The sequence below is a fragment of the Aptenodytes forsteri genome, unplaced genomic scaffold (assembly GCF_000699145.1).
Source record: "Aptenodytes forsteri isolate BGI_AS27 unplaced genomic scaffold, ASM69914v1 Scaffold5, whole genome shotgun sequence".
NCBI classification, from domain to species: domain Eukaryota; kingdom Metazoa; phylum Chordata; class Aves; order Sphenisciformes; family Spheniscidae; genus Aptenodytes; species Aptenodytes forsteri.
In genome coordinates, this window is record NW_008795672.1 from 4,696,925 (window position 1) to 4,722,039 (window position 25,115).

Genomic DNA, 25,115 nt, shown 5'->3' on the forward strand with positions numbered 1-25,115 from the left:
GGTACCTGAGGAAGGTTACTCATCTGAAAGGTTTCGCTTGTAAACAATTAAACCAAAGCAGGGATGTTTCACTAACTGGTGGCTACTGAATAGTAACAGCGCTTCCTGAGCGTTTCCAGCCTTCGCCAATACAGCACTGTACTGGTCCTTCATCTGCCCAAACTCTTTAAAATTTTACCAGTTGTTCCTGACCCTCCTGTCAGCAGTTGCCAAGTAGCTCATCTATCGGATGCCTGTTTTGTACAGGCGTGTACCGGCAATGCAACAAAAGCAAAATGCCTCCCCCCATCACCGCAGTGCCAGAGAGATCCAGATACCTGGATTTCTCTAAGGTTTTCCATCCCTGCAACAAGTCTTATTGCTTGTATAGGCGTTGATTCCAACTCTTAATTTCCTGACTACAACATAGGTTTGGGCCACTTTTCTTCATGTGAATAAACATGGTGATTACTAGGCGTAAATGACACGTCTTAAGTTCCACTTCATCAATTATTTTTGCATTGCTAAAGATGGCGTAAGAGCATGCCATGGCTGTTTGCACACCTGGTTCATCCCTCAATTATTTGCTCAAGGGCTGAGGGTCAGGTATAGTGTCTACTTAAGAAGATGCAAAAGCTTCCAGTGGTTTCAGTGAGCGTTGCTCTCAATTGAAATTGCTTTTGTCAACAGTCTTTGCTACTTTCCTTCAGCAAAATGTTGTCGTTTTTTTAATACGGGGAATCATCTGTGTTCTTTCGCTGTAGTACTGCCTGTGTTTACCCTGTTGCTTTGCTTACAGCATTTTCTTACCAATATTTAGTTTGTTCATGTTTCCAATAAATTCCTCCAGGACCTGCTCTTTAGGGGCAAGTTTTCAGTCTGCTGTCTTATCCCTTTCTCACCTAGCAAATCCAACTGCTATTTTTTTTTCCAGTCAGTTATTCTGCCTCATGCTATTTCCCAGGTTTTCTTCCCCTTTCTCCTCCTTCCTCCTCCCTCCATGCAGAACAGTGCAGGGGCCCAAAGCACGGGTGTGATCTGTGCTGTGCCTTTGCTCCTTCTCCCTTTCTGCTTTCTTCATCGTTTCCTCCTGATATACCCCTGGAAAGGAAATAATAACCAGAGAGGGAGCCAGGGAAGGAGGCAGTACGGCCACACTTCTAGAAATAGGAAGGCAAAGGTACTGGGTAATGGATGGTAGTTTGACATACGGTATCTGAGCTTTCCTTACCTGTTTTGTTGCTTTGTGCTGAGCATAACTGCCCCACTGTCTCGATTTTGAAGATGGACAAAGGGGTTCACACAGCAAAAACAGCCTGTTCTAGCTTTTATGTTTGCAAAGCGAGACTTCAAAGTGTAAATCAAAGCGGTACAGATCTCTGGATGGTGCAGGCTAAGTGAGACAGCAGTGGCAAGCTCCTGGGCTTCCCCGCAAGGGTACGAGAGGAATTCTGGGGCTAGTGCCACAGAAACAGCAGGTTGAAAAACAGACTCAAAGTCAAGATTTGTATTCGCTCGTTTGTTTTAATGGGTTGTGGTTCTAAAATAGGTTTGGGGTTTTTTTTTGTGATGCTGTTCTGAATTTTCTTTTAATGGTAGTGTTATTACTTACTCTGGAAAGATATTTTAGCTGTTTAGACACCTCAATATTTCAGGGACATCTCTTATTTCAGAAGGAAACTAATTCAGTGTTTAACTCATAGTAGTATCTTTTGCAACCTGTTTTTAATGGGAAAAGCAAAGATAAATTCAGTGTAGTGCGAATCATAAGAATAATATACAGAGTCTTCTTTCATCCTTTCTTGGGGCAGACCTGCCAGCCAATGTTACATAGAGCTCTCTGGTGGGAAAAGGAGATGCAGAAAGTGCTGCCATCAGTCTTCGCCTGCACTTAGCTAGACCCGTTGACATTCATGGAGTGTAATGGCAGGAAAGCTTTCCAAAGCCATTTGACTCCAAAAATTTGAGTTATCGTCATTGTCGTGTCTCGGTCTGACAGGGAAAATGATTTGTCGGTCAAAACGTCTCGTAAACACGCACATTTGATTCAATTTAATCAGAGGCAGTCCCTCACTCTGAATTCAGAAGGCTCATCCGCAAGTGAAGGGGGAATGAAATAGCTGGTAATTCACTTACTCCCGCACCGCCGTCCCGTTGGCTCTGGAAGGGATCAGTACAAATTTGGTTGCTCTGGGAAAGGGAGGCTCTCCCAGGCTTTGGGAGCAGGTCCCCGTTTGGGCTCGGTGCAGCCATCCGGGCATGGACCGGGCTTAGCCGGGACCTGAGGTTTGTGACTCTGCGTGGGGCTGCCCTGGGGTAGTTTGGTTTCAAGCTCAAGGGGTGCCTTTACCGTGGGGGTCAGTGAGAGACCTGCTGGGAAGGGGAAAAATGCAAGTCGCCTTTTCGCCTGAACACCACCGGTTAGGGATGGGGTTGGCCCAGTGCCAGCTGACTATAAGCGGGATGCCATTCTGCCAGCACCTATGGGCCTGAGTAAATCTACTTGTGCTAACGGCCTTACTAAGCTCAAGCCTGTATACGTTACAAATCTGCACGAAGAGAAATTAGAGCCCAGATTAGATTAGTCGCTAAAGGCTATGAATGTACAGCTGTTTGCCAAATTGCACACTGAATTTCATTTTTGCGTAGACTTTTACTGATAGGAATTTGAAGGCAGTCATTAGAGCCATCAGCCCTTGAATGAGAAATTTCAAGGGACGCTTCAGTATAAATCTGCTCCTCTGCTATAAGAAATTGTTCCTGATTTGCTTTGGGCTATGGAAACTAATTACATGAATTTTGCACAATAACCTGTTTCTTCCAAACAGGGGTAGCACTTCTGGCCATAAGCAGACATACTTTTACTTCCAATTAACTGGGTGTGTGTGTAAACATAAGGAAAACTGCTTTTTCAACTTGAATTTCATAATCAGAAAATAGTTGGAAGAAAGAATCATCATTTACAGTTAGAAAACGAGACTCTGGCCATCCTTATTCCCTTCCTCTGCAAGCCAGCTGGATTTATGAAAACACACATACGCTATCCCATTAAATCGTAAATACTGCAGGCTTTATTCCTTACCAGCTCCTAGGCTCAAAGATTTAGGAAAGGGTGTGATACTAATTTTCAGAGCTAAACTTGACATAACTCACGGTGCTCCAGTTTTCTTTTAAACTTCAGCTGTGTTTTTCTTCTATTCCAGATACTCCAGAGCTGCCCTGTAATCCCTGAACCCTGCTGAATTCACACCCTGGTGATATATAAATGTTAAAGGGATGCAACTGGTAATTCTGCCTGGCTGTCAAACTGCCTTGTGTAGCCCTATTTCTAATGGCTGCTATCAATGTATGTGTTTTACCTCTTCCAAGCTACAGTGAAAATGCTTTAATCTTATTATTAGTATAAAAATAAGTCATTACTAATGCTTAAAGCAATTGTTATCTTCTCTGCCTTCCATTCTACTATGTTAATATCAGTATTTCTAAAATGAAGCTTTGTACATACGAGTCGGGCCTCCCATGTCATTTGTTTGACAATCCTGAGAGCATTTTCTTAAATAAAAAATGGGCAGGGAAGGAAGAGGGTCTTTTTATTTACCTTCAGATTTCCATCCTTTAGGACTCTCTTGCTGGGTGTTCTCAGGTTGCTGCTGCAATTCTAAGACTTTATTGGTTTTAAATGAAAGCTGAGATTTCTGTATTCCCCGGGAGCTGAGTTTTGCCAGCGCAGTTGCAAAATAGTTTGTAAAGCCAGAGTGGGATAAATACATGGGGAGAGCAGGGCTCTAAGGTGGCGTAAGCTGCTGCAACTGCTTCTGCTTTAGCTGAACTCCAGATATTTGCTGAGAGGCACGGCACTGCTCAAACCAGATCTAGCCAAGGATAGATGCAGCCACGGTGTATGTATTTGCATGTTGCCTGTGTGAAGGAAAGGCCATGTAATTGCTGCACGAGGACCTGTTAATCCGTGTGTCTAAGGGCCTGGCTGGGAGGTGGAAAAATGGACCGTGAAAGCTTCAGTTGCGTCTTCTGGGACTTGCAAAGGTTAAGCCTCCTGCAAAGCTTTTCTTTCCAAGAAGTAGTAGGATTGGGAAGACAAAAACAATAATACCTGCTGTGTCTCCACCCTCCGAACTCAGCTGAGTAGAAAAGGAATGCATCGTATCAACTTTTCTCCCAGTTGCTTGGCTTAGTTCAGTGATCTTAGCGCAACGTGGGAGAAGTTGTGCCTGCCAGGTTGGGATGTGGACTGATATCTAACCAGCAGGAAAGAGCTTAGGATTTGGTCGGAGGGCAGAGAGGTTTTCCTGTAACTGATCTTGCATCTCACACTGAGAAGAGCATCAAAGTTTAAAAAGGGCAGCCTAGCCGAAACGTACCGGTATGTCGATAATGTAGATGCACGAACCTGTGATCCAGGTGGCCAGATGCATCTTCCCTTGATGTGCTTCTGAAGGGTTCAAGCACAACCAGAAGTTCATTTGAAACTGTGACAGTCAGAAGTGAGGAGCATTGGTAGGCCAGAAGGAAAAGCCATCAAGAACCAAAATTAATTACAAAGTAGGCACACAGTTTTTGCTATTTTGGACTGTCTTCTCCTTCAGTACCTTAAAGAGAGTACATTGTAGAACCGAAAGCTCTTATACCCGCCACAAAATTTCAAATTCTTTCCCTTCAGAATTAGGAAAAAAATCCTTCCAGGTTTTGATCAAGAGAAAACTGTGCAGAGTTCTGTGATCCTCTCCCATTAGCCCTGACTGAGAAGGCGCTCGGGCAGGTCCCCGTCCTTTCCTCCAGCTGCAGTCTGCCGAGCTCCCATCTTCCCATGGGCGGTGGTCCTTGCGGCCTTGCCACGCAAGTTTCAGAAAGGTGGGTGCCTGTCCCCCAGGTAGTTGCTATTTTCCCCCTTTTAGGCGCTGGAGATGATATTTTTTTTTAAATAAGACCAATATTTGGAATAACTTGTGATTTCAATTGTAAACAAGCTTGGTGCGATTATGTAGCAGCAGCTGCTGGAAAACATAAAAGCAATTTGTCCGACAGCTTGTATCTCTAGGTCTAGCAGGCCTAGAGACCGAGCTTTCCTGGGAAGAACCACGACTGCAATAGCAGCCAGGTTTCTTCTTTTTCTTTTTTCTGTCCCCCTCCCCCCCCAGCAGCAGTGCTACTTTTCTAACTTAAAAGCAAAACCTGTTCCTTTGCTCCACATCGTGTGAGTCTGCAGAGACAGTCTGCAGGAAGATGTGCGGAGGCTGGGAGCACTTTCATCTTAATGGGGCTCTGCCTGTGTGCGAACATCCCGGGGGGAGCCCTCTCGGGGGCAAGGAGGGGGAAAGAGCTTCAGAGCCGGCGGCAGTGTGCAGTGCCGATAAGGAGATGAAACAATAGCTGCGACACCGAGAGCCTTCACACAATTACTTGGTGAGGATGTTACAGAGTCAAGCGCTTTGCGTGTTTGCTGCACGGAGCAAATCCGCTCGCTCCTGAATGGTTAACTCTTTCTCTTCCTTTACCGTGTAATTTAATGCACAGCTTTTAAGGGCATCCAAATTTGTGAAAGCTAAGGAAATAGCGCTTGTGTTTCTTGTTACTTGCAATGGTTTGTTTCCCTGCTCCCAGGGCCGCTGTGAGACCTCTAAAACACGGCAGTGGAGCCCAAGCCCTGAGCCTACGTGAAGATGTAGCGATGCACAAGCCGTGCTCTGGCAGAGATGGGAAACCTGAGATGTCCTTGCTTGAGATCCAGAAGTGGAGCCAAGGAACCGTTCCCAAACTTCTTGTATTACTGATGCCTCGTTTCCTCATTAATGCCACAAAGATTTATGTGAAGGGACTTCCACAGTGCTAATGGAATTACCCACCTAAATCTCCCCTGTGCCGATGGCAGGGAACACTCCGGTTCTCTGCCCTCATATTAGTGCCCGGTGAGTAATTGAATTATTTGTTAGCTAGCAAAAGTATAAAGCCTTTCCTTATAGGTTTGATTTTTGTTGGTAGTGTTGAGGGCTTTTCAATACCTTTTACTTAGGCTTGAGTTATAATTTGAAATACAAACCGAAAACATTTTGATCATTTTTCCCGTTCCGTTGCCAGTGATGGTCAGTGGTTTCAGTCAATCAGCTCTGCATTTTTTTGAAATGAATAAAATGCTGTCCTGCAACATTCCACCTATCTCTATTTAATGCACAAAATCTGTCTAAAAGAGCATCTTTTGAAACAGATACGTTTCCCATTAGCACTAAAGCAATTACATGCTTGCACTGGTGAAGTCTTTAATCCACTGTTCCTCTGTATGATGTGCATCACTGGTTGAAGGCAAGAAGACGTTTACTCCAGTGCATGGGAAATGAGCTGTGCTCCTCTCAAAGTGCAAGCTGAGAGAAGCCCAGCAATCTCATCTTTTAGGGTCAGGCAGACACGGTGCTTCTTGAGGCTGTAGCAAAGACAGGGCATGAAAAGACCCTCCGAAGGGGACGTGAATCTCAAAACGCACAGAGGCCACGTAGCCAGAGGCTATATCAGGGGGATGCAGGCCACTTTTGGGGCATCCTTCACACAGACTGAGCAAGGTGCCATAGGCAGGGGTGGGTGGTCAGGCCGTGCACTTCTTCCCTCACCTTGTGGTAACTCGGGCAGAAGCTGCATCGAGTCAAACGAGCGTGGTAGGAGCTGTGCAACTCCCGCATGCCAGTGCCTGCTCCTGCCGGGACTTTCACGTCGCTTCAAATCTGGTTATGATTTTGCTCAAAATCCTTACCTGTAGGCTCACTGCTGCCAGTTAATTTCCTAAAATCCCCTTGCATTTGACATCTGTGCCAGTGCACAGAACCTCACTGGTTGAGCTTGGGGAGGATAAAAGCAGCAGCACAATTGCTGGTGCTGAGCAGGACTGACTTCTGGTCTAGCAAAAATGGCTGTGAAGGAGCAGGAATAAATCTGAAAGGAGCCACTCTTAAACCAAGATGGGAGGATACAGCTGGGGCTGGGTAGCCTATTATGTGAAACCACTTTTACTAATCTTGTTCAAGTGTGTGCACAGACAGCTGGGAGTGATTTATTCATTGTAATGGGCCTGATCCTGGGAAGCTGTGAGTGTTGCCAGCAAAAGTGATTGAGTTGGCTGCTCTCTGCAGTAGGAGGAGAGGTTGTATCTACAGGAAAGAGAAATACAAGTTCAGGACACTGGAAGTATGACACTCTGGAGATTAATGATAGAAAACTATCATGTGTTTTGGGAGAGGAAAGTAAGCAGGAAACAGGAGCCTAAATTAGGCTGCAACTCCCTGGGCAAAACATCCAGGTTATAAATATTCTGGTAGCATTTAGAGCAAGGCTGGCTGTGCTGATTGCTCTTTGCTGTCCTTGACAGTATCGGTGTGTTATTCATGCTAGTATTCTGCTTTGCTGACAAAACCACCCCCTGGAGTACCTCAGAGGTGTGGGAGGAGGCTGCGCGTGGGTTTGGCAGCAAGACTCCTGAATATGCCAGTGAGCGAGGAGGCTGTGCCCTGCTTGCCACTGCAGCCTGCAGCGCTGCGGGACAGGAGCGGTGGGTTGGGTTGTGAGTGTTTAATTGTTGAGCTGGTGCCAGGGATGCTGGTTTTAAAGAGCGTCTTCTCAAAGGAGCCAAACCTTTACATGAGGTCACTGACTCGTCCTGACCTTTGTGATCAAGCTGGCACAAGGGCTTGAAAAGAGTCGTCACCACTCCTCCCCAGCCCCAAAGCTGACAGGCAAGGGAAAGCGAGGCATGAAGAGGAAAATGTGGGGTGCTGAGGCCCCAGCCGGGTGGAAGAGCTGGGAGCAAAGCGACAAAATGCTTCTCATTGTCAGGCTTAAAGCACAGCAGATTCCAGCCTTCAGAATCCCACAGCAATTGCTTTACAAGAGCAAATAGTTATTGCTCCAAGGACTCGATGCCTGCAGTGAGCTCCACCTTTCCCTCCCTCTTTGTCGTGGCCCTTTCCTCAGGAGGACCGAGGTGCAAATGGAAGTCACCAGCTCCCGTGGCTTGCGATAAATGAGGCCGGGCACTGGTCAGTGTTTTCCAGGCTGCAATTTATGGGGTCACTGGGAATTTGCTGCATTGCTGAACGCAGTCAATCCACTTAACAGCACAGCATTGCTCCTAAAGGATCCCAGCCGGCTGCTCCTGTCTGCTGTGGCATACAGAAATGAAAAGTGCAATCCAGCCTCTGGTTCAAATGAAAATCCTCTTTAATCTGGAATAGCTCTACCCTGGCAGGTGCCTTAGCAGGGCTGCTATGCTGGGGAGTATGCTTTTTTAATTTGTAATGAAAAGAACTTTAGTCCTATCATAAAAAAGTTTAGTGCAGAAAGTTAACTAAGGTAATGTTTTCAGAAGCTGAAAATATCAGGAACTCAAAAGGCAACAGTGATTTTTTTTTTTTTTTCTCCTCTTTTAAAGCCCCTGGAAATTCATTTCCTGGTGTCATTGTCGTAACTCCAGACCTAAGTAATTCATTTGTATTCGTGTCAGTCCCACGTATGCTTCCGTAAGTATTGCATGCAATTCAAACTAAATGGGCAGTTAAACTGAAGATGTTACTGAGCAAATCAGACTGCAGACCATACGTATAGGCAGGAACATAGCCCTTTGCAAGAGCTCCACTGTGCCATCAGTTGTTCTCTGGCTGCAGTATTTTTCTTGGACGATTTATACAATGAGGCCACTTTGATTTTTGTTTCCATACATGACATATGAGACCAGTGCTGATGTCCCCGTGGTGTCAGTTTAAGTTTTGCCTCTTTCTCTAGCTGATATATTTGCCCTGTAGGAAGGATACACGGAGCTAGGACATGCAGGGCAGGCTCCAGCCCTGAAATTTAAGGGCACTTGCTCTGAGCTTAAATGTGTAGGGTAATGGTTACCAGAGATGGAGCACGGCTGGTCAGCTAGGTCTGATATTTCTCAGGTACCAGTCTCCTCTGGATGGGGAACGTTTTGCAGACTTAGATTATGACCATTGCTATGACAGTGATTTGTCATCTACTTGATGACAACCTCACCTATGCATGTTCATCCAATGTGCGAGTTTGGTTGTTTTACAGCAATATGAAGGAAAATGAGTTTTGAACCCTAGAATCATGTGAGCTTGTCTGCAAGGAGGAGGATGTGAATAAGTTAACTGTGTGTACCTTAAGCGTTTGAGGTTTGCTTGGGATTTGTAGCTTCAGTAAATGAACTCACTGAAGGAATGGAGCAGTGCTTTCTCCCACTACCTGATCTGCATCTCATTTAATAAGTTATCTTCCATTTTGATATTTACACCTCACTCTGATAATGCTGTTGGACAAAACAGTGACTTCAATCAACGAGGTCGAGTAATTTAGGGAAAATTTTCTGGGACCGTCTGTCTGCTCATTCCCAGTTGTGCTGGTTGTGGCTAAAGTCTATACTAAGCAGGTAGCCTTAATGTCATTCAAAAGTAAGACTTTTCATGTCAAACTCTAGGTTTTGGCATAATAAATCAATAGCCTCTCAACTAATCCCATTGTTTAGCCAATCAGGACTTTAAACCAGGCTATTTCTGTAAAGGAGCCAGTGTTTTCTGGACATGTCTCTTTGCAAGATGATACAGGAGTTACTGTATGGTTATGGTTGAGTTATGGTTATTTTTAGGATTAGGGTTCATGCTGGGAGAACGAGAGAGGCTAAAGCGTGGTTGGGGTGGGGCTGTGAAGGGGTTCCCAAGGGAAGTGTGGGCTGCAAAGGGACCTGGGCTGTGAGAAACTTTCTGGTTGGTGTGTTATAGTCGTCTTGGCCAGGGTTGGGGAAGGAAAACTCAAACGGATACCTTACTTGTCTCTGACTCCCCCTTAATCACAGTTGCTTTTGGGGGCAGATGCATCCCTCTCCTGGTGCACAATTTCCAGCTCCAAGGAAACCATCAGCAATTTTACTTAGAATATACTTTGAAGCGTATCATCTATTCATTATTATCTTATTTTGAAGGAAATGGGCCATTCATGATTTTGAAATCACAAGTTGTAATGATTTCTCCCTCCATAAGAATTCATTAGGCTTTATTTCATCAGCTACCTAAGGCACACTATGATCTTTCCAAACAGCAATTGCAATTGCACAACAAGAAAAACAGACTCTGTGGACGGGAGGAAAAACACCCTGGATAGCAGTCTAGACAGTTCAATTCTGCAAAATCAAAAATCGGATACCAATCATTTAGGTAAATTGAAGCTGAAAGAAAGCAAAATCACTTTGCAGACCCAGGGTAAATGAAAAGCCAATCTGAATATCAAATTGACCCTGCTCCAGGGGAGAATAATTTGGCGTAATGTATTTGCCATCTCTGAGTGTGTTGCTTACAGACAAATTAAGTGGTGTGCCTGGGAAAAAAAGAACAGGAGGCGAACATAAAGTTGCGAGGAAATAAGGGTCTTGATCCAAATGCAACCCTGAGATCATTTTGGAGCCGATACACTTCTAAGGGAAAGCAGCACTGTAAGCTGCAAGGTTTGTCTTGGTAGGAGTGTGCCTTTACGCAGAAATTATACAGCTATTGACACCAATTTTAGCATGGCAGCTCAGGGACAGCATTAATAAACACAGGGCAAGTAGGAATGAGTGTATGAGAAACGAATGAAAAATACCCAGTAGAGGGACTGGGGGAGTGGGTAGTAAAAGGCATATCCTGGCCTCAGTGAAGTTACTGGAAATTTTGTCATGAATGTCCAAAAAATGAGTGCTTTTTTTTTTTTCCCCTTCTCTCTTTTTAATAGTGGTCTTGTTAAAGTGTTTCTCTAGCCAAGCAGCCTTCCTGAAATGGTTGGAGTGGCTGGATTCCTCACTGAACCCACCGCCCTGAGAGCCAGAACAGGAGTGGTTTCATTCACAAAGTCTGGCTGCCAGGTCTCATTAGTGAAGTAAGTGTTCTCTTTTCCCCTAATTACCCTGTGCGGACATCCCTGGTACTGTTCAGCTTCAGTTCATGGTCCCTTCAAGCTAAGCGCAGCTTCATAAAAAGCCAGCCTGTTTTGTAAGATGTGCAGGGTAAGAAGGCACAGACCTGCTGAGTGGGTGCAGAGAGTAAATGCGAGGGCTAAACGAGAAGGCGGGGTGGCAGGAACAGGAGCAGGAAATTGTACCTGTTAGTTACCGTTGGGTCTCAGGGGAGTTTTGCCACCAAATTCCATTAAAATGAGAGTTTCAGTCTTAAAAAGTACAATTCAGTGGCTTGTTTCGTTAAATAAGCTAGCAAAGATTGTATATTAGTCTCTGACAGGGCTACATTTGGGTGAAAATCATGCTGAATTATTTATTTTGTCATTAATGTCACCCGAACTGCAGTAAAGAGAATTATATGGGCTGCAAAAATGAGCAGCGCTAAGTCAGATTCAAACAAATGGAATTGTTATTCTTCAATACCAGTCGCAGGTTGCAGCTGCCTAATGCATCCAGGAGAGGATGAGGAGTGAATGGTAAATCAATGGGAAGGTTCACACCTGACTGACAGCCTTTAAATAATGTAAAGGGTCCCTCGGCACACGGCGGGGTTATATAATGCATTAGCATTTAAGACCAGTGGAAAGACGTGCAGGGAAGTGTTTCAGAAGTTTTGTCCTTGTAGCTGCAAAGCTCAAAGAGCCGGGGAGGAGCATACCCGGAAAACGGGGTGGAAAGCTCAGACCGTGCCTGGAGAATGAGAAAACAAAGAAATCTTAATCTGGCCAGACTAAATTTTGTCGCTATTGGCCTTCGGTAAGCCCAAAAGGAGTCTTGTGCCGCGCAGCGCAGAGGACTCGAGAGCATGGTGCTCTCTGTAATACTCGAGGCAAGGTGAACCCAAGGCCAGTTTGGGAGCCGGGGCTCAGCCCTCTGTCGTGCCACACAAGAGGACAGCTCCGTAAGCCACCCTGTAAGAGTTTCCAGGACTCGGATGCTCTACCTACCTCTCAGCAGCTGTGGACATACCATTCAGGGCATCCTGGATGTTTATAGCTGTGTTCCTTTTTCTGTAAAACAGCCCCTGTTCCCCTGAATAAATACCTATGCGAACGCAATCAGAAGGGCATCAAGCGGTTGGATGAACAAAATTGGAAGCTGTATCTAGCAAATACGGTTGCAGGTTACAGTCACGTTCTCCCGCTGGTTCTGCAAGTCTGTGCATTATTGTATATTCTCTTTGGACATGTGCGTGTGCTGTCTTGCTTGTATGCGCACGCTCTCTTTCTGAATTATGAAAGGTCTGAACTTTGCATTTCTCATCGCAGAAATGGGTCATAAATTGGCCATTGATTTGTAGCTGTTTGGTGTGCTCAGAAAAAAAGTTGCAAGGGAAAGAGTATAAATGTCTGTCAGCAGGCAGATGGACGTACCTTCTCCCTGATCCCTGTGAGCATGCTTTTGAATGACATCTGCTAGATGGTGACCATGAATGTAGGGAAATTCTTGATCTGGTTTTAACCCTGGTGGCGATTTCACAGACTTGATTATAACGAATTAGAACTTTTCCATTTATAGAGAAGATTTTTTTTCTTGTGGCTTCATGTTAAATATGAAAATCTAGATAACGAGAAAGCCTGTGTGTGTGTATATATATAAAAATATATATATAAAAAAGTATGTGGCTGATACTCTTTTCACTACTCTGCTTTTATGTTGTTGTTGGGCACTGTTGAACGTACACGGCCTCCCCAGCACCACTGTCTATCGACACCTTCTGCTTACCCAAAACCACATCGGCTGCAACCCCTGCCCTCCCTCTGGAAGTGTCTCCCCACCACACATCAGGCTGGGAGAAATTGGGACTTGGCAGGGGATGGTATTTGATTTCTGCTTCAGTGGCAGACTTTTTGTGGGACATTAGGTGTACAGCGATGTATGCAGCTACATAAGGTATTCAGTTTTCTGTTTTGTCATCTATGAAATCAGGAGAAGCAACCTGAAAATTATGTAGCGATGATAAATACTTTAGTGACTGTATGGTGCTGAGGCACAACTGTAATAAGGTAACAAGACTGTGAAACTTCGGTTTATTAAATTCTTTCCTACTTTAACCATTAAAGTTTATGGCAACAGTATCAGAAATACATCTGTTTTTTAAAGAAGCTGAAGCATCATTTATTCTATTCTCATCATTATTGAGAAGCAACAGCCAGTAGGAAGACAAAATTAATGTTTCATGCAACTTAAGTGAGGATGTGCCTGTCAGTTCATGAAGGTTGAGAGAGTTTGGTTTTTGTGTGTCGGAATGTCCGTGGCAGACTCGGGGGGGTTATATGGAAGATTTCATGGAATAAGCTGTGTGCTGTAATGGTTGGATGCAGCCTTTAAACAGGCACATCAGTCCAAAGTGATTTCTGACAGCCGGGAATGGGGTAGGGAAATTAATTGCATGTATTTTCTCAACAAGAGAAAAAGTTCTAATTTAAAAGTATGATGGACAAAATTCTGCTTTTTGTCCATGAATACTGCTAAACAACCCCCTAATCTGATAACACCATTCGCTTTAGTATCTTTAGACATTCCTCTGACTTTCTGATAGAGCTATGAAAAGTCTCTCCTCTCTTCCCAGGCTTTCTTCTCTTTTATCTACCACCCACCGGTCTCCTCGCTTCATCCCGTTCTCCCAGCTGGAAGCTCTGAAGTTTGCGCTTGTTTTTGGTGCCTCCAGGCCACGGGATAGCAGGTAAGCACAGCACCAGCAGTGGAGAGCTGAGTCTCATGACCTTTTCAGCAGCCCCATGTTTGATGAGAAGAGCCAGCAGATGGAAGAAGCAGGAGGGTCTCTTTGCAGCTACCTGGCTGGAAACCCAGAGTAGCTCCCTTTAACTATGAATTTGATGTAGCAACTTAAAGCGTGTCTCCACTAGCAGCTGCCTTTCACTGGATTTGCTTGACTGGGCTTTGTTGTTATTTATTGTCCTACAAATTTCTGCGTCACTGTGTGCATGTGTGTCATACATCACGTGTGACACATCACTAGTAGCTATGCTGATGTGTTCTTTTTTTTTTCCCCCCTAAGTCATGGACAAAGATACTGAGCGGCATGGGGCCAAGATACAGCCCACAGGGACCTGTCAGAAATACTCTAGGGGATGAGGATTTCACAACTTGCCATTCTGTTTGAACAGGTGTCGTTTAGTCATTTTTTTGGTGAGAAATACCGCACGCTGATTTGATTCTGCCTCCTGAACCCACAGGCAGAGTAGTTGCACGACGTACAGTTACTCAGTTCAGATAAGGTGTGGTGAAGGAAAACCCCCCCAAGTACCGAGCAGAAAACGGACTCCACCTGACAGTCTCATATATCCCACACTGTTATGAGCCACTTATTTGAGCAAAAATTTCTGGAAGGTCATCTAAGCGGTTGGCTGGAAAGTTTGGTGTCTTGAAAATGCTGGAGTGGCTTTATCATATTCAGGTAAAAAGATTATTTAGCCAAACAACTTAAAAAAAATAGATTGAAATGGCTTTTATATCCTGGATTCTTCAGACAGAACCCCCTGAGCTGGAACGAATCTGGCTGTGAAGGTGTAAGGCACGTGTTTGGGCCTGGTAACATCCAGGAAAGTTGTGCAAGCGTGCTGCTATGGTGGGGTGGCATGCGGTGAAGAGAACGATTACAGTCCAGATTAAGGCAGTCAGGGTAATATCGCTGAAGTCGCTCAAATTATTTTGTACTTACACCAATGTGAGTGAAAGCACAGTTTGCATTTTAGCCTAGAAGAGTAGCTCCTGGAAAAAAAAAAAAAATTGAATATGCTGCACTCGCAGATCTCCATTAACTGTAGAAAGGGGGTTTAGCTGCATTACCCTGGGTGAAGCTACTACAGGTTTTGATTTTACTCTAGCATTGTTACTTCCCTGAGTAATTACTCAGTATTTATACAGGACTTTCTTTTCCTGACCGATAGAAAAGCTTGTTTGCCATAGCAACCCCAGTGCTGACTGTGCTTCTCAGGTACAAAGCACCTTCCAGCAGATGCACACCAGTACATAACATGAACTTTGGAAATAGTTGGTGTTTTAGAGCAAGAAGGATCTGCTGTATAATAAGATGCCAAACAGAAAATAAGGTATGTTACAAGCTCATTAACTAAGATTCCTTTGTAATAATCTTCAGTAATGTTTTTGTTTCCCCTGTTATTTTTGCTCTCTTTTGTCTATGCATGCACTTTAATTTCTTTTTTTTTTTTTTAAAGATTTTCTTGAAAAAAAGAATACAGATGCAGGTGGGTAGGTGTTGAAGGGTATTTTTAGTACTTAAAGGGGGCTTATAAAAAAGATGGCGGCAAACATTTTAGCAGGGCCTGTTGTGACAGGACAAGGGGGAATGGCTTTAAACTCAAGGGGGGTAGATTTAGACTAGATATAAGGAAGAAATTTTTTACACTGAGGGTGGTGAAGCACTGGCACAGGTTGCCCAGAGAGGTGGTGGATGCCCCATCCCTGGAAACATGCAAGGTCAGGTTGGACGGGGCTCTGAGCCACCTGATCTAGTTGAAGATGTCCCTGCCCATGGCACGGGGGGTTGGACTAGATGACCTTTAGAGGTCCCTTCCAACCCAAACTATTCTATGATTCTGTGATTTTTAGCCTAGCGTTTGACAAAGACGTTGTCAAACTGCCAAAGCACTGCCAAAAACAACCAAAGATGAGCGTGGATCCGTGTTTCCCTCAAAGGAAGCTGCTCTGGGGTTGTGGTGATCCGGACCAAAAGGCTGCTGGACGCTTGCCTGGGCTGTCTGCAGAATTTGCAATCAGTGACTTAGTTTCCCTCTCAAGCTGAGTGTGTTCAGAGGAAGGCAAGGAATCCCTCATCTTTCGGCTGACCTCTTTTTTTTTTTTGTCTTTCACAGAAATGTACCTGCTGTTGCAGAAGTCACAAAGGTTGCCGCTTCCTGATGTGTCAGTGCACAGGGATGGGCTGAGAGCAACCTCTGCCTTCACTGGCAGATCCCAAATGCGTTGTCCTGGCTCGGAGTTAGCCTGGCTGTTGAACGATATATTGGAGTGATTTACTCGCTGTGAGAGTACAGACCTTCTTCTTGCAGGTGTCTGACTCTTCTGGCTGGAGCCGCTACGCAGGCTTCAGCAGTGGGCAGCTCTGCCATTTCTGTGTAAATTCAGTGAGAGAAGTGGAGAACATTGAATATTTTTCCAACCTTACAATTTAATAGTCAGCTTGTAAATGATACAAGGGGGAGGGCTGTTCTAGAAATGAAGATGATGCAGGAAATCACGTATCACTTCGCGCAACCATCCTCAGGTCTGATCATGCTCCCTTTGAGATCAGCTGAGGTTTCCCCATCACTTATGCAGGTACCCCTCAATGTGCTTATCCGTTTTCCTGGCAAGCTTTTGAGCTGTTCCTGGGCTGTATGCAGCTGCAGCACCTGGGGCAGGTTAGCGGCTGTGTGGATGGATTTGCAATGGTCTTTTGGGGAAAAGCATGCCAGATCCAAAAGCTCTTGGGCTCGGTAACAACTACCGTGATGCTCAGAGCTCTGGATCGAGCCCTAGAAATACTAATAACCAGCTGAAACTGGAAGCAAACCCAGGTCATAAAACTGACTGTCAAAACAGGCCTGATGCATTTTGCTGACAATTGGTCAAATTTTAAATGTTTTGACTGGACAAAGTTTTTCATAATATTATCAGAATCTTCTCATTCCTTTGGGGTTAACTAAGGGCAAAAAGGAGACGATTCCTTTAAATAAACATTCAGATGAGAAAATAGGGGACAGGATTGTTATGATCTTTTTATAAACAAACAAATAAAAAACAAAACAAAAATCCACCTAAAAGAACTATAAACAAACAAATAAAAACCAAAACAAAACAAAAATCCACCTAAAAGAACAAAAGAGAAAAGCCGAAGTATCAATGCCTTCGTGGAAGGCTTGGCCAGCAAAGCTCCAAAGCAAATCATAATCCAGTAATTGGTGGCTTTCTGCACCACCAGTTCTGTTTCTTGAAGCAGTAAATTCGTCTTTGCATCTCTGTTTAGAGAAAACCTCGGGGTCCTGCCTGCCCTTACTAAAGCATGAGTAACAGCAACAGGGGATGGCAATGCAACGGCATCTCCTTGGGCAGCGTGGGCCACAGACCTTGCGCAAGGTCTTCTGGGATGCTCTGCTGCAAAAAAGAAAAACAAAAATCCATTATTTCTGCTTCATTTGTCGTCAGCACATACAGATAAGTTGGCGTAAGGCAATGTTCAGAAGGAGTTAGCTTGCCAGTGTGAGCACACTGCAGTTAACCTTGATGTACTGAAGCAAAGGTCAGGGTAAGATTTAAGTGGAGACTGAGAGGAAAGTAGAAGCAGGTAAGCCCTGCCTAATGGAGAGCCGCCTTCCCTGTACGGGGGATTGGCAGTGATGCGTTTCATTTTACAGGTATTGGGAGCTGTAAGAGTGAAGGCAGGGCTCAGGATAAGGTATCAGCCCGACCTTAATCTGGAATTCATGCAGACCATGAATTAGGTTAGGGTTTGGGCTTGCTCTTAGAAGTGTATGTTGGCTTTAGCAGGACCTGTGCTGGTAGAGTAGATCTAGCTATATTTGATGTTACGAGTGTTTCAGATTGCAGGGATGAGGTTAAGAATAGTTTCAGAGTTAACGTTGGGTTGAAGGCTGGATAAACACTTCTGCAGCGTATGTTTTTCTTTTGGTAAAGGGCAAGACAGAGCAGCATGTGAGGGTATGTTAGAAATACATTTAAAAAAAAAAGGTATTAGAAAGCAAAGAAACAAAACCCGGGCACAGTATTTCATTTGCACAGTGAATCATCCAAATCAATTTCTGACTGAATTGAACAGCATCTTGTAGTTGAAACTATTTTGAAATCCACTCTCTTTCTCTCTGCTGCTGCTAGAGACCCAGCTGTGTAATGACGGCTGGGTTTCATCTGCATGACTTTGGGAGCCAAAGGGATTATGTTCTCCACAGCTTATTACTGGTAGGACGCCTACAGAAAGTGCTCGTCATATTTGTATTCCAAAATCAGCTTCCCCAGCTGCGATCTTCTGCTCTGGAATTGACACCTGTAAAAGAAAACCAAGTTGTAGCTTTTGATTTATCCATTGATTTAATAATTGTTTTCTCTGTGTAATGGTGATCCCTGGAAGAGATGCAAAGTGTCTGGTCTTTCCTGCCTGTCCGATAGGTTGTATTTTAAAGGGAAATTTTAAGAAGTGAGAGATCCCCACACTCCCATGCTCCTGCTGCAAATCTCCAGGAAAACTGAGATACTAAATAGGTGTTGGCTTGTGCTGGAGTTCCCTGTGGCGTTTTGTAAAGCCTGCTTTCCTCAAGAGAGAGACTTTTAATGCTGTTTTGCCTGCTGATAACCCTCACTCTCCTTCTCCCCACCTTTGGCAATATCTACCCTGTGGAGGTGGCAGAACCCTGAAACTTCTAAAAATTTTTCTGTTTGTGTGAGCTGTGGGGAAACTGTGCCCGTCCACTGCCCGATGCCCCCATCCGTGGGGGCAGGCTGGGTTGGGGTTGGGGTCGGGGTCAGGTCCCCTGGCTCCACAGGGGTGGCTGCAGCCACCGCTTCCCCGGGACAGCCCTGCTAGAGCTGGGGTAGGGGGTTGAAGATGCCCCATGCTTGCATATGATGTGCTATAGATCACACCAGACACCCTAATGCTATAGGGTTTTTTTGGTCTCCGTCCTTGGGGTTACGAGAAATGCAATGAAGGGATCCTCCTGCTGAGGAGTCTCTAGCTAATATTAGACCTGCCCTGATAAAAGCCGTGCTTCTCTGCTCCTGCAACAACTCGGAGGCCGTGCCGCAGGCCATCATCCCCTGCTGCTTGCCTCGTGCAGGCAGAGTGCTCGGCCCCAGTGAAAGCCGAGCTGGGGCTGCAGCACCCTTTTTTTTTGGCCCTACGCTGTGCTGGAAGGTGCTGTGCCACTGCTCGGGGCAGAGCGAGGCTGCTGCCTGCACCCATGGTTGCCCGCGTTCCTGCGGTCCCTCCTCACGCTGCTGGACCCTTTGTTTTCTTGATGGGAAGAGTAATATTTTGTGACAAAGGTAGAGCTTCGTGGCAGCAGCAGCAGAAATTACTCTCCTTTCTGACTAGTCCTTCAAGGAAAATCTTTCAGATCTGACTCTCCGGGGGCTGAAATCAATGCGGGCATTAAGAAACATGGCTTGGCTATTTGGATAAAATAGCCTAGTTTTGATTAGGTAGGGAATCGGAGGTTAAAGGGATTTCTTTTTCTCAGAATTGGGCAAAGAATAGCAATGTAAAAAGCTGGATCAAATAGCTAAAGCCAATATCTTCCCCCTGAGGCTTTCTTTCGGTTCCTTTGTAGCACATCAACATAAAAGAGACTTAAACTCCAGTTTCTGAAGGTTGCTGAGTGGGAGGGTGAAAAATAAAAGAAAAAGGGAGTTCACAGCTGCAGCCTCTTAGGAAATTGTGGTAATGACCTGTCATCCTTGGAGTCCTGGCTGACAATGCTTCTGTGTGTCCTTGTGCCTGTTGGTCTTTATCTAAATTATCTGCTGCCACATCTGAAATTTAATGATGCCATATGACACTTGGAACAACACAGTCTCTTTAGCGCGTTCCCCTTCTCTCAGTACTCAGGAAGGCAGCACGGACAGGAGGGAAAAAATGCTTTTTCGCTACATTTTGCTCCTGATGTGTTAATCTTCTCCAGCCCGCTGAGCTGCTCAGTCTGTTGGCTGTGTTTGGGCGTTGCAGACTGAGAAGCTGATGCATGTACTTTCACACTCCTGCAGGCATACCTGTCCTTATTGTGTATTCTTATAACTTAAACTATATTTGGCGTCAAAAGGAGAGAACAGATACAAAAAATGCTTATTTTAACATCTCCCGTATTAAGGAGCCATTCCCATAAGGATATGTGCTGCTGTTTCCTCCAAAAAGGCGATTTTCCCATGAAATACCTGCAATTTCCTTCCCAGAGCAGGGCGCAGCCATTCGCAAGAATCGCAGGTGGGATGAGATTCCCGCAGCCCCTTCCCCTCCGTTATTGCACTGCTCACATCCCCCTTTGCTGCTTTTATTCCTTATTTTTCATTTTAGTGGCCGGGCCGGGCCCGGAGGCTCTGGATGGGTGATGGGGTGGGTGGACTGAGCCAGTCGTGACGCAGAGAGTGATGAACCTGCCCTCCACGCAAGGTGGGGGACCGGCAAAGACAGCACCCTGCACCCACAGAGCTGCTCCCCAGCACCGGCTCTGACTCCAGCTTCCCTGATTTGCGGTAACTTTTTTTTTTTTTAGCCCTTCATGTCACCTGCCTGGATCTTAATTTGATTTACCGTACATGTGCTGCCAAACTACCTGAAATATATTGAAACAAACAACACAAATATCTTCACAGATGTGACAACAAAAGAATAGAAAAAGAAAGAATTCCCTTAAAGGGGAAAAAAGGGGGGGGGAAGGCAAGGAAAGAAGGAAGACTTGGATATTTTGTCAGGTATACTTGGTGAGGATTTTTTCAAAGAGCTTCTTGTTTTAATAGTATCTTGGGTTAAAAGGAAAAACTGTTTTATTAAGAGTACTTCTTCTGCTTCTTTTCTGTAGAATTAATATTCGCCCATGAAAAAACACAGCTTCCAATTTGCATGCTAATTTTGACGGCTTATTTCTGCTCCCTTTAATTTTTTTATGAAATTATACCTGGGTCCCTGTAATCCAAAGTTCAACATGAAGAAGGAACCTAAATGCTACTGCAAGTCTCCTGCTTGTTGATTTCCAAAATATCTTATGCAATATATGACTTGGAGAGAAGCCACACTTCCTTCAGTAAAAGAAAGAAAAAGGAAAAAAGGGCAAGCTTTCTTGCCTCCCTGCTTCCAGAGAAAAGCTGGAACATTCAAAATCTAAAGGCTCCAGTAAGAGAAGATGCTAATGAGCAAACTTTTAAAAATCTTATTGTATCTAAATAACATCCTGGGCTTTGGCAACTTGTTTCCTTATGTTTTGGGTTTTGTTGGTTTGGGTTTTTTAAACATCAGCGGCTGGTGGCACTGAATTGTATCCAGTCTGGAATTTCACCACGGTGTGGGGTATGTTGCTACGACAGGAACGGGATTTCAGGGTGATGTGGGCTCTCTCCTTAGGGAAAATTTTCCCACGGCTCGTGTCAGTATTCACAGAAGATGGGGCTAATTGTAGGAGAGCTCTTGGCGAGGCCTGGGGGCGCCCCCTCGGCCATGTCACCCACTGTCGCTGGCACGGTTTCAGGATATTCCCTTCACAGGTTTGATATGGTTCCACATTTGCCGGAGAGATTGTCGGTCTGTTTATTTTCTAGCAGGGCACTGTGCAAGAGGCACCAGGCAAGTGCTGCCCACCTCCCAGGGTGCGATTTCTCTCCCTGGGGACAGAACAGCCCCGGCTGGGAAGGGCAATCAGATGTACATTGGTTGTGACATTGTGCTTGAATCAAAGCCATGAGTCAAGAAGGATAAAGCAATCTCTGTTACTCCTTTCCCTAGGAGAGAATTTTTCTCTCATTTAACTGCCCAAACACCTTTGCAAACCTTTTCTCTCGCTAGCATAATGCATTTTTAATGAGCTCTTCTACAAAGACCACAAGGTAGCTCTGAAGCCTTAAGCAGAGGCCATGAAATTTTTTATTACATCTGTAATTTTTTTTTTCTTTTACTGCACAGAGAGAAGTGCACTACAGCTCTGAGCAATAGTGGCAGGATGATCCTGGGTGAACAGAAGATGAATCAATGGATAAGCAGTTCCTCCAAGTGTAAAAAAGGTGTTAAATTAGTCAAGGCCTTGTGCTGCTTTGAAGCTCACAGGCATGACATTTTTTGGTGTTTTTACTACATTTTTTTGTGTGTTTGAGCTACTTCTTAGTCAAGTAGATAGTGTCAAATCCTGATAAAGCAAGCTCCAACATCCTAAAGTCAAACGATGATATAATGCAACACGCACAAACTGTAAGCTGTTTTGTTTTTTTTCCTTTTTATTCACTTAGGATATTTTTTAATACACCTGAGAATTTAACCTTGTCTGTCACCGCAGTTTAAAAACAAGCTGAGGTAGGTAGTTAGTTAATTCAAAATGATTGGAAAAGATGAAGGCAACTTGTGATTTCCAAGGCTCTGTATATGCAAGACAGCCTGTATTTCAATCAAGAAATTTTGCTGTAATGTTCTTCGTCTTCTCCACATTTTGATGGAAAAATCAAATGATTTTGATACTCAGTGTTTCAGATGAGATATTGCCTTTTCAGGTAGTGTAATTTCAGCTGTATATCAGAAAGTGTAACGTTTTATCATTCTGTCTTGCTTAGGAAAATCTACTCTTGCCTAAATTATTTCTGTGCCACATCATCTTGAAGTATTTCAAAACAGCAATGTGAAAAGCTCATCTTGAAGTGTTTGGCTGCCGCACTATAGACTTCTGAGCTCTCATTGCTATAGGGCCTGAGCACCTTCCAGCAGCACATTAAACACCACGACTAACATCTGCCATGTTTTGTTTGCTTTCACGTTCTCCCCTCTGGGGAAACTGCATGTGCAGTGGCGTGCCCAGTTTTGGTCAGGTTTTTCTGTATGAGATTGGTTTGATTTTTTTTTTAAGACAGATGCATTCTTCTGAATTTCAGTAAGAAAAGGCAAGACGGAAGAAACACACGTAGCACTCGGAGTGGCATGCAGAAATGTTTGCAGCAGTCTTTATGTGCGTGTGTGTGGTGGTGTTCAGCTTTATCAGACTAATCTGGAGGGATTGCTGACCGTACCGGGATTTTTCTGTGGGAGAGAAGCCGAGCTGGATTTTCCTGAAAGCCAAGAGCAGATGTGCTCATTGCTAGACTGAGGCAAGTGAAGTTGCAGCTCGCTGGAGTCCAGCCACAAGTTAGGGACTGCCCCTCAGAACAAAGCAGCATGCCCTTGTCGTAGCAGAGGATGAAGGGAAAGGTTACTTCTAGAAACTGCTGTGTGAGAGCTTTAGGCGTGGATTCACGCTCACTTGCAGAGGTTTGTGGTTGTCCAAAGTGGGATTCTTCTGGCTGAGAGGTGGCAAACGTGACGCTGTTTTGGAACTGCTGGTCCTTGTGCAGGAAGGGGCTGACTTCAGTTTTCAGGAAGCCTGAAACTTCAACTCTGATCTGCAAGCTCCATCCCCTTCTGCTAGCTCAGATGTCAGTAGTTAGGCTTTATCTGCATTGTTAACTATTGTGATTGCTCACTGTTAACTCATCAAATGAGATGAGAGGATCTCATTACAAGGAGCTGCACTACCTATTACCAGGGCTGCTGTTTCAGATGAGACTCATTTTGCATTGGAATTTAACAGCAATGAACAGACTGGATGGAGGCACAAATAGTTTAATTGTCCTGAAAGTCAACTCAATTTGCCAGAGGACTGAGGAGCTTTAACAGAGTTGATGTTAAACCACTGTGGCTACTCATCTTCACTCTGCATGAGAGATGGCCAGTCCTCCAACCACTGGCAGATGGATGCGCGGCTGCTCTCACCTCCACCAGCAACATCATTGCTCTCTCCTGCAGAAGTCACAGCTCAGTCCCTCAAAGGTGACAGTCAGCCAGTGGCATTGCTGTCCCGTAAAATGGCATAACGCACAAATTAATCTGGGCTCATTCCTAAATCCAGTGCTGCCTTACTAAATAAACTGGACACAAATTACAAGTGTCTCTTGTCCTTTTCAAAATCTCAGGCACAGCTGCCAGTACTCACTAGTTCTGGAATAACTAGTTCAGCGGTTCAGACCAGCGTTTTCTGATCAGTTCTGCAAAAAAGGCAGTGTACTAGGTAAAACAGTTCCCTGGTTTCTAAAGCTGGGAGATCCCAGCTTCCTAAATTCTCTGTGCAATATCTGAAGCAAATATTGTCTCGGGATCGTAAGTTTTATTAACTTCTTTAATTTTATTTCTCAGAAAGCATGTAATGACTGAATAGCTGGTGATGATGGGACAGAAGACTGTATCAGCACAGCTATGAGGACAAATGTGAACATTTTTGGGTAGGTAGTGAGAGGAGGAAGGGTCTGCCAAGGGCAGGCAATCCTTAAAGACAGGGAGAAGAGGAAAGACAGGAGTGAATATAAAGGCTATGCAGGCACAGGCAGAATTTGGGATCAAACTTACCATAAGATTAGCAAGAACGGGTGCATTTACATTGCATGTAATGCACAGATCAAGGTTGGCGGTTGACAGCCTTCTCCGTAGGGAGCAGGAAAAGTGCCCTTTTTTTTCTCTCTTCCATCTCAGGGGTCAGCTAAATGTTTCCAGGGATGCTTTATGATTTTCAGCTGAAAAGCACAAGCTGAGCTTTAATTTATTCCCTTGAAGTGACTCCTGCTGCCTCTCCTAAATGCCTTAGTGTCTATTGCAGAGCTTCCTAGACTGCACTATAAACAATAAATGGTTAAAAGCCAATGAGGAAGGAAATAGCTGGTTAACTAATCCTGGTCAAAATTGCCCCTAGATGATGTGCAAACTCTGAGCGACCTGTGGTGGGCACCAAATTCTCTTTCAAACTCAGCTTTAGATGCTTTTAATGTGCCTTTCTTTTCAGTGTTTACATGTGCCTGTTATTTCTGCTGCTATTTCCTGCTGCAGAGTCTGATTCTTCAGGTCAGGGGACATTTTGTCACTGACTGCTGCATGGACAGGCACAGGCTTCAAGAGGTGGTTTTTGTCGGTGGTTTTGGGGGTTTTTTTTATTATTTTTAAATCCTTATTAGCAGAAAAAGAAGCTAAATTTGCAAACAGCAAATGCAGAAAATGGTAAGAGGAGAAGCACGTGTCTTCTGATCATGAATATGCTATCAGAAGCACATTGGCATAATGAAGGGATAATTACTAACTATGCTGGGTTCTGTTTTCACACATTTATGACGATTAGGCATGGGAGCGGGCAGGTTGTCACTGATTTCAGGCAAAGCCCTTTAGCAGGCACAAAGGAGCTTAAACACAGATGGGAAATAGTTCATTCTTTGTAGCCCACCTTTACATTTCCAGCAGGATTAAATTCACTGATCAGCAGCAAATGCACAGCGTGGAGTTGCACAAGCAATGGCCAGTCATTGTAATTCTTCACGGTAGCAAAAGAGGCAAGGTGGTAAGTATTAAAATACTGGGAGCCTCAAACCCAGCAGTTGCAATATCAGAAGG